The sequence below is a fragment of the Atractosteus spatula genome, chromosome 7 (genome assembly GCF_055471065.1).
Source record: "Atractosteus spatula isolate fAtrSpa1 chromosome 7, fAtrSpa1.hap1, whole genome shotgun sequence".
Taxonomy (NCBI): Eukaryota; Metazoa; Chordata; class Actinopteri; order Semionotiformes; family Lepisosteidae; genus Atractosteus; species Atractosteus spatula.
Window position 1 is genome coordinate 57,586,550 of NC_142712.1, and position 17,837 is coordinate 57,604,386.

Consider the following 17,837-nt stretch of genomic DNA (forward strand, 5'->3'; position numbering starts at 1 on the left):
ATTTCAAGATGATTGCAATTAACTACGCTCGTATGTCAGGAGTCTCCAAGCCTGAAGCAGAACCAAAGGCTTCCATATATTATAAGTGTCTCTAACTGCTAAACAATTAAAGGCCTAAAATGCAATCTAGTCTCAAAGTATCAAACGTGCACCACTGTGGTGCAGAACCTAATGTTCCAACCCAGATTCGAGTTAACCTCTCTGCTCACTTAACCTTGTTTCTTGTTTACTGATTTGACTACAAGTTGTTAGTTATTACCGACCACATACTCCAGTCTGAGTCATATTCAGAGCACAAGCAGATGCAAGTGGAAATTAAGAATAGCAGCTTTAAGACAGAGCACACAGAGTATTTCTTTTCACAGTGGCTTAAGAGGTTTTGGGAAAAACACAATCTGCCTGAGTGTTTTGTTGAAGCAGCTTCCATGCTTTAAAGAACCAAATGGCTTCCTCGACTCTGTAACGCTTTCATTGCCTTTTGGCATTTGTACCGTTTTCTTCTCTGTGGGTACTAAGCATGTAAAAACATATTAATTGTAACTTGTGTGATGAAAACCATTTAAACAGATTTGGTAGGTCTGATATTTGGCAATCACCAGTGTGGGCTTGGACTCATGATGTCACTGGAACTCGAAAATAATCTCTAGCTGGCTGTCTACTGCGAGCTGACCCATTTCACTTTGAATATGCTTTGAATATTTCTTCTGGTATGATATTTATTTTGCTAATTGCAAAATGCAAATAATATTAAATTGAGCCAAAAGGACTTATTGTAGGAAATAATATAGGAATATTGTTATAGTTATATTGTTATAGTTATAATATAATATAGTTATAATATAGTTATAGGAAACTGAAGTATTTTGACACCTGAGTCAGTTACAGAACATGCCTCCACTCATCGTTAGATTGGAACTCCATGCTGCCCACATTACCTCAATTCCATATTTTCTGGGATATACAGATGTCACAGTTTTATCTGAAAGGAGTTTGATTATATTTGAAAGGATTAATCTTTCACTGGCCTCAGCACTAGTTAGCTGTTAGTGACCCCTGCTGGGAGTCTCTCGCCCACACCCGAAACAATTAGAGACTCATAAATTGACTTAATAATTAATGTCAGACAGTTTCCTTTTGTGTCATAAACCCTATTCCCTGCCTGATGCCAGACCCCACCTCCACCCTAAATAAGAGATTGAAAAAAACAGTGTAGTTGTGTAGTTTAACTTGACTACCCAGAATGATGCATTGGCCACCCCACACCAGCCCTGTCTCATACAATAACAAATAGAGATCCACCTCTTAGCACTGGCATCTTAATGCTTACAGATATTTGTCTCCAAGAGAAAAAGTATTTCAAAGACTGCTTGATGGTTTAATGGCCTTAATGTTTAATTGAGAAAATGTCTACACTGTTGTTTCATCAGATTGCATTTCACTTAACTTGTGCCACTCCGGCAACAGAAGTATAATACAACCTCTTTAGTTTTAATCCCTGTAATAGCAGTGCTACTCTATTGACAGTGTATTCTTCACAGAGGATGATCAATAATCCACTTTCTCTACCCATCACAGATCTGATTTCCTTTTGGCAGCAGGGTATCATACAAACTGTACATCGCAGTATCTTTTCATTATTGCGAGCCAGGTTGCCAGGGAGCCTGAAGAAAATGAATTGATCAGATTCACTTACTATATTATACTATTTGTTTGGACTGGAGGAACGCGCACTTGTCGATAGAAGCAAGTTGCTGTGGCTCTCTGGTAACTGAAACCAGTATTTTCTCCATTCAAAGCATTGTATCAATAACAGCCAGCAGAGACAGATAATGTCCTCTGTCTCTGAGAGCAGCAGCAGCTCGGGTCTTAGCTGATTGTGGGTTCCATGCATGGGATTCTCCAGAGCCCAGAATATTTATCTTTTAACCTCATCAGAAAGTTGTAGTTTGTGCTTTCAATCTGAGCCTCTGCTTCCCAAATTCATTTTTGTTCTTTTTTCTTGCAAATAAATCATCTTAGTTTTTCTGAAGTCCCAGTGTTTCTGATGTTTTCATTAGTGTTCTTGGCTGTGTGAGTTTCCTAAATTAGGGATTTCACTTGGCAGCTATTTCTAATGGATAAATTGCATAATATCACATTATGAGCAAAATCGTTTCCAGTATTGAAGAGTCAGAGAGTTCTTTTACTTTGTAAGATGTATAACCCATGTCTGTGCTTATTTGAATCCCTGAAGGCAAAGTGGAGAAATTCAACATTTGTCCCAGTTAGCAAAATATAAAATTGTCCCAAAATCATCCAATTGCTGCTCACATCCATGAGAACAAATTGATAGCTGTAGATTAGAGAAATTGGAAGGCATTCAGTTGATAGAAGTTGTGTGATAAACAGAACTGCTAGAGATAGAATCCTGGGGGTTAAACAGTTGTTAGTGTTGGAATAATGATTTTCATTTTAGCTTTTAGAAATGTGTCCAGAACTTTGTGACCTACACAAGCAGGTGCATATTTCTTGAGTTCTTTAGGTTTGTTGTAAAACTGTGTTGTGCAGTTTCAGTATTGTATTCTTTTTTTTTACTACTTTTAAGAAGACTTCTAGAACCTTGTGAGTTTTGTTGTTAATATATTTATATTCCAACTGCGATTTACACATATAACACACAGGCATAAACAACTTCGAGCCCACATTTAAGCACACAGGTGGCCTTCGAATTGGTAAACACCCAGCTTCATTTATATGTAAATGTACCTTAAGTGTTTCTAACCTTATAAATTCAAATTATGATATGATTTCTGAAAAGGTCACATTTGTTTACTGCAATTTCGGGAAATTCAAAGACATTAAGCTATGAATTTTAAATTGCCAAGCTCAGAACAAGATTTTAGCTTTTTTGGTATTTTTGATTTTTAAAACATTTTGATTACCTAGTCTGTGCATCACTGCACACTCGTTTTCTGAAGAGTCCAGGGAAAACACATGTAATTTGGGAGCAGTTGAAATGAAAGAGCAAAAGGAAGGGACAGTGCCTGTAAATCACAGAGAAGCACCCAAGTGATTTACAGTTTACATACTTAAATCCCACCTACCTCATAAAGCACAGCAAATCTCTAATTGCGTTTTGTGCTCTTTATAAGCTTTGCCTTGAGATCAAAGTTCATATATTGGCATTTACAGTACATTGTAATGATCATTTTTTCATTACATTCTCTTACATGCATTTCTACTACTCAGATAATAATGCAAAGATCTTTATTACATCAAAAGTCATTTGGTGATATTATTTTTAGGTGCTCTTAATAAATGTTTTATACATTTAATAGATTTATTGAAGCAGTTATAACGTTATAAGAATGCATACCAAACAGTAATCACAGTTGCAGGTTTTATTTTATTTATTTAAACTCTTTGGGTTTATTGGTCGTTCTTCGGAGCTCCTACCTCGCCTTTGTTTCTGTATCCTACTCTCTCGCCTAGCCCTCATTCCTTCTGGGAACTTCTCCCACATCTCTAGACCCCCTAAGGTCCTGCATAGGGTTCATCTTCCTGTTTGCTCAGCGGGTCATTCGCGACAGTAGGTTAGTTGGCTTCAAGGAAAGTGGGCCCTAGCGGGTGCATGTGCAGTTTTGTGTCTGTGTGTGTGCCCCCAGTGGACTGGCGTCCCATCCAGGGTGTGCCCTGCCTTGCGCCCGTTGCTTGCTCCGGTTACCCTGCGATCCTGAAAGGGAAGAATCTGTTAGAGAAGAGATGGATGGAAGTGCTAATCTTATCACACACCCTTTTACAATGTAGTGTGCAGGGTTACATTAGACTGCTCACTAATAAATTACATATTTATTTGTTTCAAGTAAACTCTGGGGGATCAGCTTAGAATCTATGAAAATCTCAATGAAACTGGACATTTTCAACCTTTACATTCTCTTGAATTCCAATATCGCATCCTTTAAAAAAAGACACTGGTACTGAGGATGTATCGTTGTCAATACTACATCATCAACGTACATCAGTTAATGCTGTTGATGTTAGTGTAACTGTTTGGCATGACTAAACCTGCCCACATGGCTAGTAGCACACATCAGGCAGCCTGGCAGGACTGTCAACAACCAGGGAAATCTGGCATAAAAGGTGCTCCTTTAGTTTATAGAAGATGGACAAATCTCCTTATCTAATTTATTTATTCATTGTAAAAAAATGGTCTGAAATGGCCAACAACAACAATAATAATAATAATAATTTAATAAAATGTAGTAGTTTAAAGTGTACTGTAAATCCTTTGAAATAAGATTAGTTACATATTAAATTTTTAATTTTAGATTCGATTTAACTGAAATATTTGGCATTTTAGGAAGATAAAACACCACTGGAAAGCAGAAAACAACTTCAGAGTATATCATAGTACACACGGATAAAATACGAAGCAATTGGAAAACCTTTTTCTTAGACCTACCACAAAGAAATGACCATTTTACCATGATAAATACTTGTCCTTCCCCAATCTTCTAAGCAATTTCACCACATACTGAAGCATTTTCATGTAGGCTCATGGTGCATTCTATTTGGTTTCATGAATATTTTAACATTTACTATTCCTCTTTCCACAATGATGCTGACAACATGTTCAGGTTTTAAAGTGGTACAATGCTATTTCCAGCCAACAGCAGATATACTGTAGCGTACATGTACAGACACTATCTCTGCAAGCAAATATCTACTCAGACACATTTCTCATGACTCTAAATTCTCTAATTTGGTCACATTCTAATGATGACACAGTGAGCTGATGAATATATAAAGGGATAATTTCTCTTGCATTAACTTGCTCAGCTAAGGAAAAAGATGTCACAACTGCTCCTCACTTACAAGGAATGAACCAGGGAGACAGCTGTCAGGGTGCGGTTGGGTTGGGATGTGAGAAAGAGAGCTGTGATAAGATGGCGTGCATTTATATGTACGAGGGAAGAAGTGTGAGATTACAAACTGACCTCCTTCTTGAACTTCTGTTAAATAAACACTATTTTTATACCCATAAAGAAGAAGATTCACAGTAATACTTTTGTGATTAATTCAACACTGCCCACTACAGCGATTCAGTTATAGCTGCTGTTGACTACACAGCACTATACCCTAGTGGGCAAACCCAGTTCTGGAGAGCAGCAATCTAACCGGTCTTATGGGTCACTCTTATACCATTAATATAAGAACTGGAGCATATTAGTTAAATGGGTGAATTAAGTCAGAAATGGCTGACTGTGCTCCTTGAGAACTGAAGAGTGTTAGCATTTTCATTGCACAAGTCACCTGCTGAAGTGGTCAAAAAGTTATTTTCCAAGGGTTTGGGTATTAATGATTTACAGGTGATCTGCAATATACATGTGTCTGGTCTTGCCAGACAGGGTATATTTCTTTCTACACCGGAAAGCTGTCTCTTCAACTGCAGGAGAATTTTGAGCTGAACACATCTCAATGTGATTACATCACCTTTGTAAAAAGGCCAGAGCAGCACTGCTGCACTTTTGATATGTGTTAGCAATATTGCAATTTTATGATATATGTCAATGCCTGCTTACCAGCACCAATCCATTTCTTGGCACAATAGCGTGACACAGAAATTTATGCAAACCATCACTGACACTGATGTCAAGAACAGTTAGCTGTCTCCTCTGACCCACTTCTTTCCCTCATTGTATACTTATGGTAAAGTGATAAAAAAGGAGGTCTTTTATTTAATAGAATGACTGAGGGAAATGCTCATGAGGCAACAAGGTGGCATTTCCAAAAACACACCCATATAAAATATATTTGGAGATCATGTAAAATGACATCTACTGGCTGTTCTTAATTGGATTAAAAGATGATGATTAATTAAACAGAGCTGATTGATAGCCGACAGATAATCTGCAGACTAAAGTAAAAAAAAAACAATTTTGGAGGTATAATGTCTTGGATTAAGACCAATTGTACTTGCTTGCATACACGTTGGTTAGTCCTTTAACTGAACCTCTTAAAACCATTTCGGGGTTCTTTAGAGTTAATTTTCTGAAATGCTTAAACCAAAATAAATAAAATTTGAAACTGATACTGAATAATTGTCTTAAAACTTCACCATTAAAATGAATTACACCAAATAGTCACTCTGTTCAATAAAAACAGATTTATGATTAAAATTGCAGGGCACTGCATGAGCAAAATAAGCTATTTTTAGTCTCCTGTTTGATGATATTCACTATGTGTGAATGCTCCCATTTGAAGACTGTATGTTCTGCAGTGACTGACTACTGGGATTCCAAAACACAGCTTGCTGGATTTGTAAAGTGTAAGAAAACGTCACACTTCTGAGAGGCTCTCTCTCTTTGCTCCTCTATTGGGGAAGCTACCAGGTTTTCATGTTTGCAAAACAGTCCCCATATAAGAAAAAAAAAATGCACATGGGACCAACTCAGGGGAAGGCAGTTATTTACAGCAATGGCTCGAGTAAAATGAGAAAAGAACTGAGTCAATGAGACCCCAGGGGGTTAGTTTCAATAGCCTTTTCTAAAAAACAGTCAAAATAGTTGATATTCTTCTTCTTATTATGACAGCAGAATTACCACCGTGTACTGTAGCTTGACCTCATCATATCTAAGAAGCTGGGATTGAGAAAAGCTGAGTCTGTTCTGTACTGGGGTGGGAGCCCTTTGAGGAAAACCAGGTTGTTACTGTGAGCTGTGCTACCCTGACATGGTGTTGTATGAGGTGCTGTCTTTTGGCAGAGACCTTAAATCAAGGTTCATTTAATATCCCATACAGTTGCACTTGTTTAAAAGGGTAGAGGTGTTAATCCTGGTGCTCTGTCTAAAGTTCACCTTGGGCTTGTACAATCTTGCCCTAAAGCCCCCTTTAACTCAATTAACAGAGTAATTAGTCACCTGCGCTTCTGTGCAGCAGGAATGCTGGTGCAGAAAGGCTGTTCTGTGATACCCATGTGGGGGCTGCATGTCAGTGGTGGATGAAGCGAGACCCTTCCCCTAGCTGAAGTGCTTTGGGATGAAACGTGCTGTAGAAATACAAGAATTATGATGCATTAGGATGGCTTTCATTTGTGGTGTCATGCAGAGATGTAAATTTTCTGATTTTAGTAGCAAAAAAAAAAAGATCATTGAGGGGATTTTCAGTGTTGCCTAGAGATGATATATTTTCCATTAGGACTTACTTGTATTTCACCTTGGGAATAAGGAACAGCAATGCATTGGAAGAGAAGAGGAAGACAGAAGAGAAGACAGTGTAAACCTTAAAAAATAAGGAACATTTTAGAAATATTTATTCTGCTAAATATTGAGCAAAGTGTGATTAAATTAGCTATTATCTTATGTTTTTTTTAATATACTGTATGCATAAAATATCCACACTTCTGTGTTACATTTAGGGATCTGCAGGACAACAGATGCATAAGAGAACTAGGAGAAAACATAAAATTAAAAGTACTCACACATCTATTCTTCTGTGAGACTGCAGTCACTGTACCTGTATGTCAATAATAGCCAAGGTCATTGTTTCATTGAAAATCTAGAGAGATATAAATGCTGGCCATGATACTGTAATTGATATTTGGGATGAAATAAATTGCCACTGCCACAGTGCTGCTTTTTGTCACATACTCTATTAGCTTCCAGCTTGCTGTGACTTTTGCAGACGTATGTTCTGTTTCTCTGTCTAGCTTAAGGGGACAGAACATAACAGACACAACTGGTTTTCCTAAAGAAAGCGAGCCGCACCTTACTTCTATGTCAATGGGGAAAACTGAGTTCAAACTACACTGGATACAAATGTCAAGATATTGTTTTTCTCCACTGGATACCATTCCTTTGGCCTGGCACTGAGGAAATCTAAACAGTTCATTCCTTACTGCTGAGCCAGAGGGAGTATTTGCTCTTGAGGTATCTGTTCCAATCGCCAATTTGCTATTTAGCTGGATTATCTCCAACTGGTCTTGGGTCAAAAAGTTGGTAGGACTAATTTGCTTCTGTCTCGAGGAAACTGATTGCTTTCCTCTACATTGTATTTTATTTTGTCAATAATTTCCCTTATTGAGGATTAGAATGTTAAATGTTTTGATTTTTTTCATGTGTACGGTGTTTTTCTCTGCCCTTGGTTTTACAACATACTTCATCATACTTACATACTGTACCTTGCTCATTGTTGTTACTGAGATGAGGAAACATTAGATGCCAATAAGTTGATCAAACATGTTATCTATTGTTAGACATCGGACATTCTAGGTTTATTGGCTCATAAATCAAGTAGCCATTTCTTGACTGAACTAATTACTGTATTTCCATTTTGGGATAGAATAGTAAAAATGTGGTATTTTGGTTAAACGTTACATCAAAAAACATAAAATATTAACACTAATCACTGTGTCATTAAAATGTCATGCCATTTGTTTGCCTTACTATGCTTCAAGGGAAACTACAGTCCCTATTTCTCAAACCAGTTATTAAATCTTGGTAACAAAATAAAGTCATTGACGTTATAGAAAAAAAATACAAATTTCGAATTAAGCAAAAAATCGTGAACATTGTGGAAGTACTTTAAGTTGCCATGTTGTTGCAAACTCACATGATTCACATGAGGTCATGATTCTGCCATTCCACTTCACTAGTCTTCATAATGACTAATGTACTGTGATGTATGAGTGCATAAAAATAGGTTGTGCAGCAGACTTTTCACCACAGAAATGTTCCAACGTGATCTGCATGCAGAGTTAACAAGTAGTATTTGTCAGCAAAACCACATTGAACTCAAAAGCAATATTTTTATTGGATTAAAAGTGATGTACAGTATTGTATTCACATAGTTCAGGTGGGTAGCTGCATCAGCATGCGTAAGCTGCAAAGGAACAAATAATGGGTTTATTCCATGCTTAAAAGAAGAAAGAGAACACGACATTTCGGCCGTGGAGCCTTCTTCAGGTGACATGCTGAAAAGAAGAAAGAGAACACAACGTTTCGTCCGTGGAGCCTTCTTCAGGTGACATGCTGAAAAGAAGAAAGAGAACACAACGTTTCGTCCGTGGAGCCTTCTTCAGGTGACATGCTGAAAAGAAGAAAGAGAACACATTTCGTCCGTGGAGCCTTCTTCAGGTGTCTTCACCTGAAGAAGGCTCCACGACAGAAAGGTTGTGTTCTCTTTCTTCTTTTCAGCATGGAATAAACCTATTACTTGTTCCATTGTATTTATATGCCTGCTTGTTCATGATGTTATAGGGCCACCCATGTCACCGGAAGTTTTGTTGCCTCATTATGAATCACAGAATGCGGCACTGCGCATACCTGTAAATGTAATCTATTTTGTCAAGTTTCTGTGTACATTCTACTTTTATTGCAGTTTGAAATGCATTAATCAATGCTGATTCTTTCGAACCCTGAAATCTTAAAATAGCGCTGCAGTTCCCCTTTAATGACTAAGTCGTACAGATATTGATGTTGCATTGACATCAATCTTAATTTTCAATATTTCAATATTAATTTTCAATATTATATTTGGGGATGTGGAGAGCACTGAGCAGTTGTACCTTTGAGAAAGGTAATTTACCTAAGTTGTCCCAGTCTGTCCTGCAGTACACAGTAAATCACACATTACTGGGGGTAATCCCTTCCGATAGACCAACATCTGGTCCACAGGGGAGTTCACTGCTCTCTTATCTGCTTAATGCCACAGAAACCAGGATAGGTTCTGTTACAATGAGCTGCTGCAGCTCGGTGTTGAAAATTGCCTACCATTTACTGTATATTTATCCATCCATTGTCAGAAATCCACTTATTCTTGTGAGGGTCATGATCAGCTGGTGTCTCTTGCAGAAGCAGAAGGCACAAAATCGGAGTGACTGCTGTCCCCGGGTTGGGAAGTCCGTGCATTACAAGGCCATGGAATAGGAAACAATTTAGAGATACCAGTCAGCATGTTTTTGGGAAAATGCTGGATTCAAGATCATCTTTTGAAAAGCCAGAATCACATGCTGGAGGCTGCTGTCCTAACTACACAATGACACTATGCTTCCCTACTTATATTTATAATATGTATTAGTAATAATTTTTTTTTTCACTTGAGAAAGATTGTACAGATTTAGAAAAAAATCTTCACTGCAGCACATTTCCTATATGTTTGACAATGACGAAACGTCAAAATGCTTTCATTTGTCAGGATTAGAATTCCACATTTTAAGTTTGAGTCAATGTCAATGGAGCTAGCAGTCTAATGGTCTCTGTACAAATTTCTGTACAAAGAAAGTGAGAGTTTCAAGTTAATTTAAACTGCCAGGGCCTGAGCGAGACATGTTCCCCAAAAAGCTGTGTGTGTTTTTCGGTCAGTGCTGTTTTACAATCCTAAACAGGTACTGTATATGAACTAAAATGATTTTAATTAATATTAAATATATTTAAGGACTAATAGCAATTACTGTAATAGCTTGTTTCAGATTATTCACAAACTGTTAAGTACTTCCTATATTTATGGTATATTATTGTACACTGTTATATATTTCTATATATTTTAAAAGTTGACATTTCACTATGAAACTACTGTTTTTCCATCTTAGATATGTTAGGATAGATTTCTCTTTCTTATTCATAATGATATAAGCTAGTTCACTTAATTAATAGAAACAAAACTCTTATCGGGGTTCAAAATGAACATTTCAGTGTGCCTGTGATACAGAAAGTTTTTTTTTAAAAAAAGAAACAATATAAACGTTATTGAGAAACACAGGGGTCAGCTGTATTAACAAAGCTTGATGCATTGGGGCGGTCCAGCATACGACATTGACATATTGTGAAGCCTCCATGAGCAGGATCGAGACAGTTGTGTGATGAATGTTGCGGTCTGTCAAGGAACACCTGTTATTCATCATTCTGCTTGACACCGCGAGATGCAGAGTAACCAAAGCTCAAACCCTTAGCCTGCTCCAGCAGTGGCAAAGATGATCTGTCTCTGAAAGGACAGGTGTCAAAGATTTCAAAAAAGCTCCTCTGATGTTAAAGAGAAGGGGGGGTTATACAAGCACAAAAGGAATCCTGTCATCATACTGTAGTTGGAGAATAATGATTAATTTCCAAGCACACATTGTTTCTTTGTTGCAGTTTTTTTCATTTTATTCCAGATTTATATACTGTACTGCTTTGGCTCAGTACAATGACATTTGACCTCTGTGATACAGTACCAATGAAGCCATTATGACATGATTTTACATCTTGTTTTCTTCGAGGTAAACAGCAGTAATGCAACTATTTCTGTCACAAAGTTGACTGAGTCTCATCTTGGTCTCCTGCATCACACACTTTAAAAGATTATATATAGTATTTACAGATTTTGTTATTAGTTTGGTAAATGTAAAACCCTGCTTATGAAAGCAATTATATTTTTTGTTTTTAAGTGGTTTTTTAAAGGTTTCCTCAAATCTCTTGTATCTGTATCTTTCTTTATAAGTGAGTTATAAGTGAGTTGTAAAAGCTTTACACACCACAATTGAAAAAAGGCACACGACAAACCAATACTAACTGTATTATCCTGAAATATTTTTTAGAGATAAAGATCTTTTGGATCTTTTATCTTCCTGGGAAAACACGTCCAGTTTGTTGGTTTAGATTATATCTGATGATTAATCAACAGAATCATTTTTATTCAGCTGTGACTGTAGGCATATATTGTGTACAAAAGAGATGGATAGAAATCGTTGGTTGGTGTCAGTGCTTTAGCAGTTTAGTCCATCGCGTTATACCATTTGGACCCTGGAATAGAATTTCATATAAAAAAACAGCAAGGACAATAAAAAACATTTATTTTATGTAATGCCTTTGTTACAGAAATCCACTTCACAAAATCCAACAGCATGAAACAGAACATAACGATAAAGACAAAAGACTAGTATCGAAAAATTAGGCTTTAGATGTGATTTTAAAACATCATCATGTGAGTCCTTGATCAAGAAGAGAATTCTAGAAGCACAGGGCCATTGGTACTGTATATGGAGAAAAGTGTTCTGCAAAGTACAAATTCCATTCGGACAAATACTGACAAAGAAAGTCCTTGACATACAGCATGTTTGGCTTGGGCCATTAACAACAAGGAATATAATAATCAAGACCTTGTATTGAATTTGAAATTTGACTGATAACCAGTGAAGAGTTTCTAAAATTAGTTATATGACCATGCTTTCTTGACCTTCCTAGATCCCACGCAGAACAATTTTGAATATATAGCTTTTAAAATACTGTAACTTTGTTGAATGTTGAATGTCATCACCCTCAGCGTAGCAGTAATGAATCTTTATTAAATGAAAGCATGGAAACGTTTCTCAGTGTCAACCTTAGACAAAGAAGATCTGAAGTGTGCAGTGTTTCGTAAATAATATGTTCTGAACTTGAGTTTTAAAGGACAATGGGGAGTCAACCTGCCGAAATTTATAATTTCATATGGATCTCCAGCTGTACTGACCTCATGCTTAGAACTTAATAACATGACCTTTGGCTTGTAACAATTTAATTGTAAAACATTTTTCACATCCATATTTGCATATATCCTAGACACATATTAAGCACAGAAAAAGCCAAAGAGACATCAGGTTAGTATGCAGATAAATGAGCATGTTGTCTGTATAACTGTGAAAATGAATGCCATTGCGACTAATTACTTGACCCAGAGTTAGCATATAGACATTGAAGAGGACAGGTCCCAAAATAGATCTCTGAGGGACGCCAGAGATAACAGAGTGGACATCAGAGTTAATTCATCCCATGGTGACAAATTGTTTTCTGTTAGACAAATATGATTAAAATCACTTTTGTACATTACCACAGAGACCTATTTAGTTCTGTAAATGATGTAGTGGCACATCACGGATGACTGTATCAACAGTAGCACTTTAATCCAGCACCATAAGGATAAATGGTTCAGTGGCCATCTGGAGATCATTTACTACTGTACGTTGGGCTAAGGTAGTTTGTAAGCTGTGAGTGGGTCTAAAACCAAGCTAAAGAGTTTCAAAAGGCTGACAAAACAGCCTTTTTTCCCAAAATGGGCAAATGTAAGCTTGGTTTATAATTAGACAGTCTCAGGATATAAAAGTAGCTTATTTCAGTGCATGGGAGACTGCAGCCACTTAAATAACTAAGGGAATACTTTTGGATTGTAGAGCATTTATAGAAATAGTGGACAAAATTGTTTTGGCAACCAATTTCTTCCTGATGAAAATGACCTTAAAGTTTTTGATAGAAACATAATCAATTTGGGCCGAAAGTAATAGGAATATTCTGTAGGCATCTGTAGGTTGTCTATATTTCGGTATATACTGTATTGTGATTTTGTAAGGGCAGGCACATGAATTTAATATTTTCTACAAGGTCAAAGCTCAGAGGTTAAAGAATGGCCATTTTCAGTTTGGTATAGACAAAAGTCAATTTAAGCAAAAGTTAAAAAAATGAACCAAGCTTTTTTTTTGGCTGAGATGTTAATATAATTAAAACAAATTTTTCTTTTGTACAGAATTGTTGTGGGCTTGAGTCTGCTAAGAAAGGAATTTAAATATAATGATTATAACATGACAGTAAACAGTTGGGACAAACAACAAGCATTGGGCAGGCACTTTCATACAATTGGGGGAGCTGAAAGTTTACAGATTGACATTTTGGCTTCTCATGTTCCTCTTGGATTTCATGTTGATAAATTCACGGTGGATTTCATGACTCTGAGCAGTAATGTCAGTCAATAAATTGGGAATGTGCTCTTTCCCTGGGGATATTACAGAGTTTAATCCTTATTGAGCTGGTGACTTCTTTATTATTAATCTATTGGCCTTCAAGCGTGACAGTGAGCAAGATATGCAGGGAGCACACCTACAGCTTTATCTTTCATTATAGGTCCTATGTAGTTTTCTTTTTCAACTTTTTCTGCCTCCCATTGTGTGATGTTGTTGATGACATTGTAAAATAATAGGTTTGGAAGAGCTTTATGAAGTACTTCCACTGCAAAAAAATGTAATATTTTTTTCAAACATCATTACTGTACTTCCATTCTTTCATATGTTAAAAATCTATGCAGCTGTTGTTGATTTTGAAATACATTACATTACAGGAGCATAACTTGAATTACAGAGATTCACAAGATCCTAGATGAAAGACACAAACATAGGGAAAAAATAACATAAGAGATACCCTTGTGAAGACTATCACCTCGGGGGAAAACCGAAGGGCAAACACAAGGAAGATAGAGGAAAAACAACCAAAAGCATCTATGACTGGGCAAGCATGGACCAGGAAGAGTACAGTAGCTGTGTGTGTCAAGAGAAGTATGGATCCTGCACTGTTGTAATCACATTAGTCCTGCAACCTAGGGATCATTGTTAAGAAGGAGAGCAGATTTTAGCTGAAAGACTAAATAATGATGCACACCTCTTCTTTTTTTCAGAATGCCAAGAAAATAAGAATGTGTTTTTACTTCTCTAATCCCTAAAGTCTTGTTTCACAAAGAAATTATACAATAGACTACTGTATATGATTGATGACCGACCTTGGTGACCTATGAAGCACCATCTGATGCTGACTGTTAGAAATTAGGCAGTGCTACTGTATGTGTATCCGCAGTAGGCATCCACAACATCCCTGCAGAGCGAGAGGCTAAGGCTCTCACTCACGAAGCAGAGCCCATGAAGCACCCATGGTTTTCCTCACCATAGGTGCCCTGTAATACATTGCCAGCACAAGTAAGTGAAATTGTGTATGAATAGCTCTAAAATGCTGTCCAAAAAAGACTTTAAAGCCTTAAAAGCACTCTCCACTTTAAACATTTCTATATAAATACTCTGAAACAACTTCATTAACCAGCATCTAACAGTGCCTTATATCCTGTGCTTTAATTTCCAGCCCACCATTAAAAAGACTTACAACTCAGGACAGCAAGGTTTCTAGCAACCATGTAAAAGAGTTATGGGAACAGAATGCAGCTAACCAAGATGTTTTAGTAATATAGTATCTATTTATAATCTATCCATGCACCATATATAGCAGATCGTATACTGTATGTACTGTACATCCAAAAATGGCTAAATATCAGTGGCCAACCTGCCTTCTGTCAACTTGTAATTGCAGATACTGTATATATTCTCCTGTAGTCAAATAGGCTCATTCCCTTCAGTCTCATTATGATGTATTGCTTTGAATGACAAGCTTATGTTAACATAAACTTATGTTAATGCAGCATTGTTTGTATTAAAGGGATTTTCCATTCATGCCACCTTTAAAACAATAATAACGGATCAATTGTTGGTTCTCTTCCAGGAAACACCAAGCATATTTTTTTGCTGTACTCAAGACCTTACACTTTATTTCATGGTGCTTGTGCTGTCCTAGGCAGGACTTCTGTCCCTGATAACCCCTCTCTAGTGCATGTCTACATGTTGAGTGTTCTTCCTTGATTAACACCCTTTCCCTTGAGGTCTTCCAGTACATAGCTCAGGCCACCCACCCATCTGCAGCTGTAATTAGGCATGGAGTGTTCTTTATGACTTACTCTGCAATGCCCTTGCATGCCCTTTCCAGCTCTGCTCAACTCACAGATAGTGCACTGCCCCTCTCTTAGATTAATTCCATCCCAGTCCAACACCTGTGGCACCCCTCCATGTATTATCCTCAAGCCACCACACAGCTCACTAAATAACAGCAAATAATGAGGATAATTGTTTAATTGATAGCAGTGATAGCTGAGGCTAACAGAAAAACAGAAGGCCCCAGGGCCTCCAGAAATTGCCAGATGCTCTGATGCCTACTGAGAGGTACTGGAGTTCAATAATTCTGACACTGACTCACATGGCTGAGGGGGAGAGGCTCAAAAAACTCACCCAATTGCTGGAATGAAAGATACCCATGTTCAAGCGGAAGAGGTTGTCTCCTCTCTCACTCTTTTCTTTACATTTTCAGTTAAGGAGGAATCTATCAAATAATTTCTCTGCGCATTTTCTGAGATCATTTCTTTGATTATACGAGGTACAGTATTTTGACAGAAAACACCATCTATTTACAGTACACCATAAAAGAGATTAAATTCCTGGTGTCACACCATAACCTTCAGAAGTGAAGTTGAAGGTAAACGATGGAATATATTGTATGTCTCATGGATATAACCACATTATTATAACAACTTTAAATAATCTGTATCCAGAACCTAAACACCCCCTTCATTAGTCCCCATTTAGCATATTTAAAAGAAGGAAAATTCTCCATATGTCAGATATAGTGACAGAAGTTGTATTGTTGATCATCGGTGACTGGTGCCACACACAATGATAGTTAGGAAAATGAATGAAAAGGAAGTGAATATTGTCTTAAATTGAAGACATTTTTTATAGGCTCTTTTTCATTTCATTCAACATCTACCAGTGCAGATGATTAAAGGTTAAAGGTGGGTTATTTGGAGCATTCACTTAAGCTGCTTTCTACAGCTACTGTATTAATGAAGGGACCTCTCAAAACCACACTACAAGCCTCCAGCAGTGATCAACAACTGAAGCTGATTTAAACCTAACCATAAGACTGGCAATCATAGATTTCGCCTGCTCCTAAAGCCATAATTCCTGTTCCAGGTGGCTCAACGAGGATGAAAATACATTTTAAAGACTCAGTATCTCATGTCCAATCAATAAGCAGGAAACTGTTTTTGGATGAACGAGCCCAGTAGCAATAGTATAGATCAGTCTGTTATTTATAATCTTAATCAGTGATGTTGTTTTGATGAGAAAGGCTTGTCTGTTCTTTTCCTTTGTTTTTTTTTGTATCTGCTCAATACTAGATTGAGCCATCTCTGATTGTAGTTTCTTGACATCCATTAATTGTCTGCTCTTTTAAGACTGGACAGAGCCAATAAACTGTATCAGTTTCATATGCCTTACAGTTTGGGGCCTATGTGGTATTCCTAATGTGAAGTAATTGATTGGTTCATAGACAATGCGCATGTCAGAGACAGCAATCCAAATTTGGACATTTACTAACATGGTAATTAGGAATTTTGTGCATATAAAGAGATGCATAGACTAGTCACATTCATTGTTTCATGAACATTTTGACAATTTTAATTCATAGGTATGTGTAAAACTGCCAAAATTGAAAGATGTGTAAGAAAACCTTTTAGAAACTCTTCTGATGCTCTGTATTTGACAGAGCATTTCCATTACATTTGCACTTCATACTTCCCTTTTTTCCCCATGGAAAATAATGTCATAATACATGTATATTGAAATGCAAAAGACATGAGCACCAGGATGATCAAGGTGTTTCACCTGACCCAGCAGAAACAAGAGCCAATGCAGAGTCTCCTGTTGTGAAAGGAACATCAGTCATAGACAGATTAAGTGAACTGACTTTATTTAGCCTGAAATGGAGAACACTAGGGGGCTTGATTCAGGTATTAAAAAACTTGAAAGGTATGGACTTGAAAGGTATTGAGCAACTTTACCAAAATCTAAAACATGACATTAAGAGAAATCAGCAAACTTGAGGATAGTAAGTGATGTTCATTATAAACCATTGTTTTCGTATCATGGTGCAGAAAGACAAATAGACTCTTAAACTGATGAACAGTACAAGTGGGAAAAATCTGTATTGTAGCAGGATTTTAAATAGTCTGTTCTCAGGCCACAAATACAGCAAGACAGTCATATAGTAAAACTGTGTTCCCTACAGTGATTTGGAAGAAAAACTCTGCTCTTTTACAGCACTGACTAACTTCTTTCTGAATAACACCAGGATGCTAAACTGCTTCCTAACACAAAAAAGCTATGAATAAGCTCTGTGTACCCAAAGGCCAGTCATTTGTGTCCTTCA

At 37.1% G+C, this 17,837-nt stretch overlaps 1 protein-coding gene across 1 annotated transcript in view; it reads left to right on the forward strand.

Annotated features, from left to right (window-relative positions):
- agbl1 (AGBL carboxypeptidase 1) overlaps positions 1-17,837 on the forward strand; it is a 178,967-nt gene that overhangs the window by 85,033 nt on the left and 76,097 nt on the right. The window lies entirely within an intron of this gene.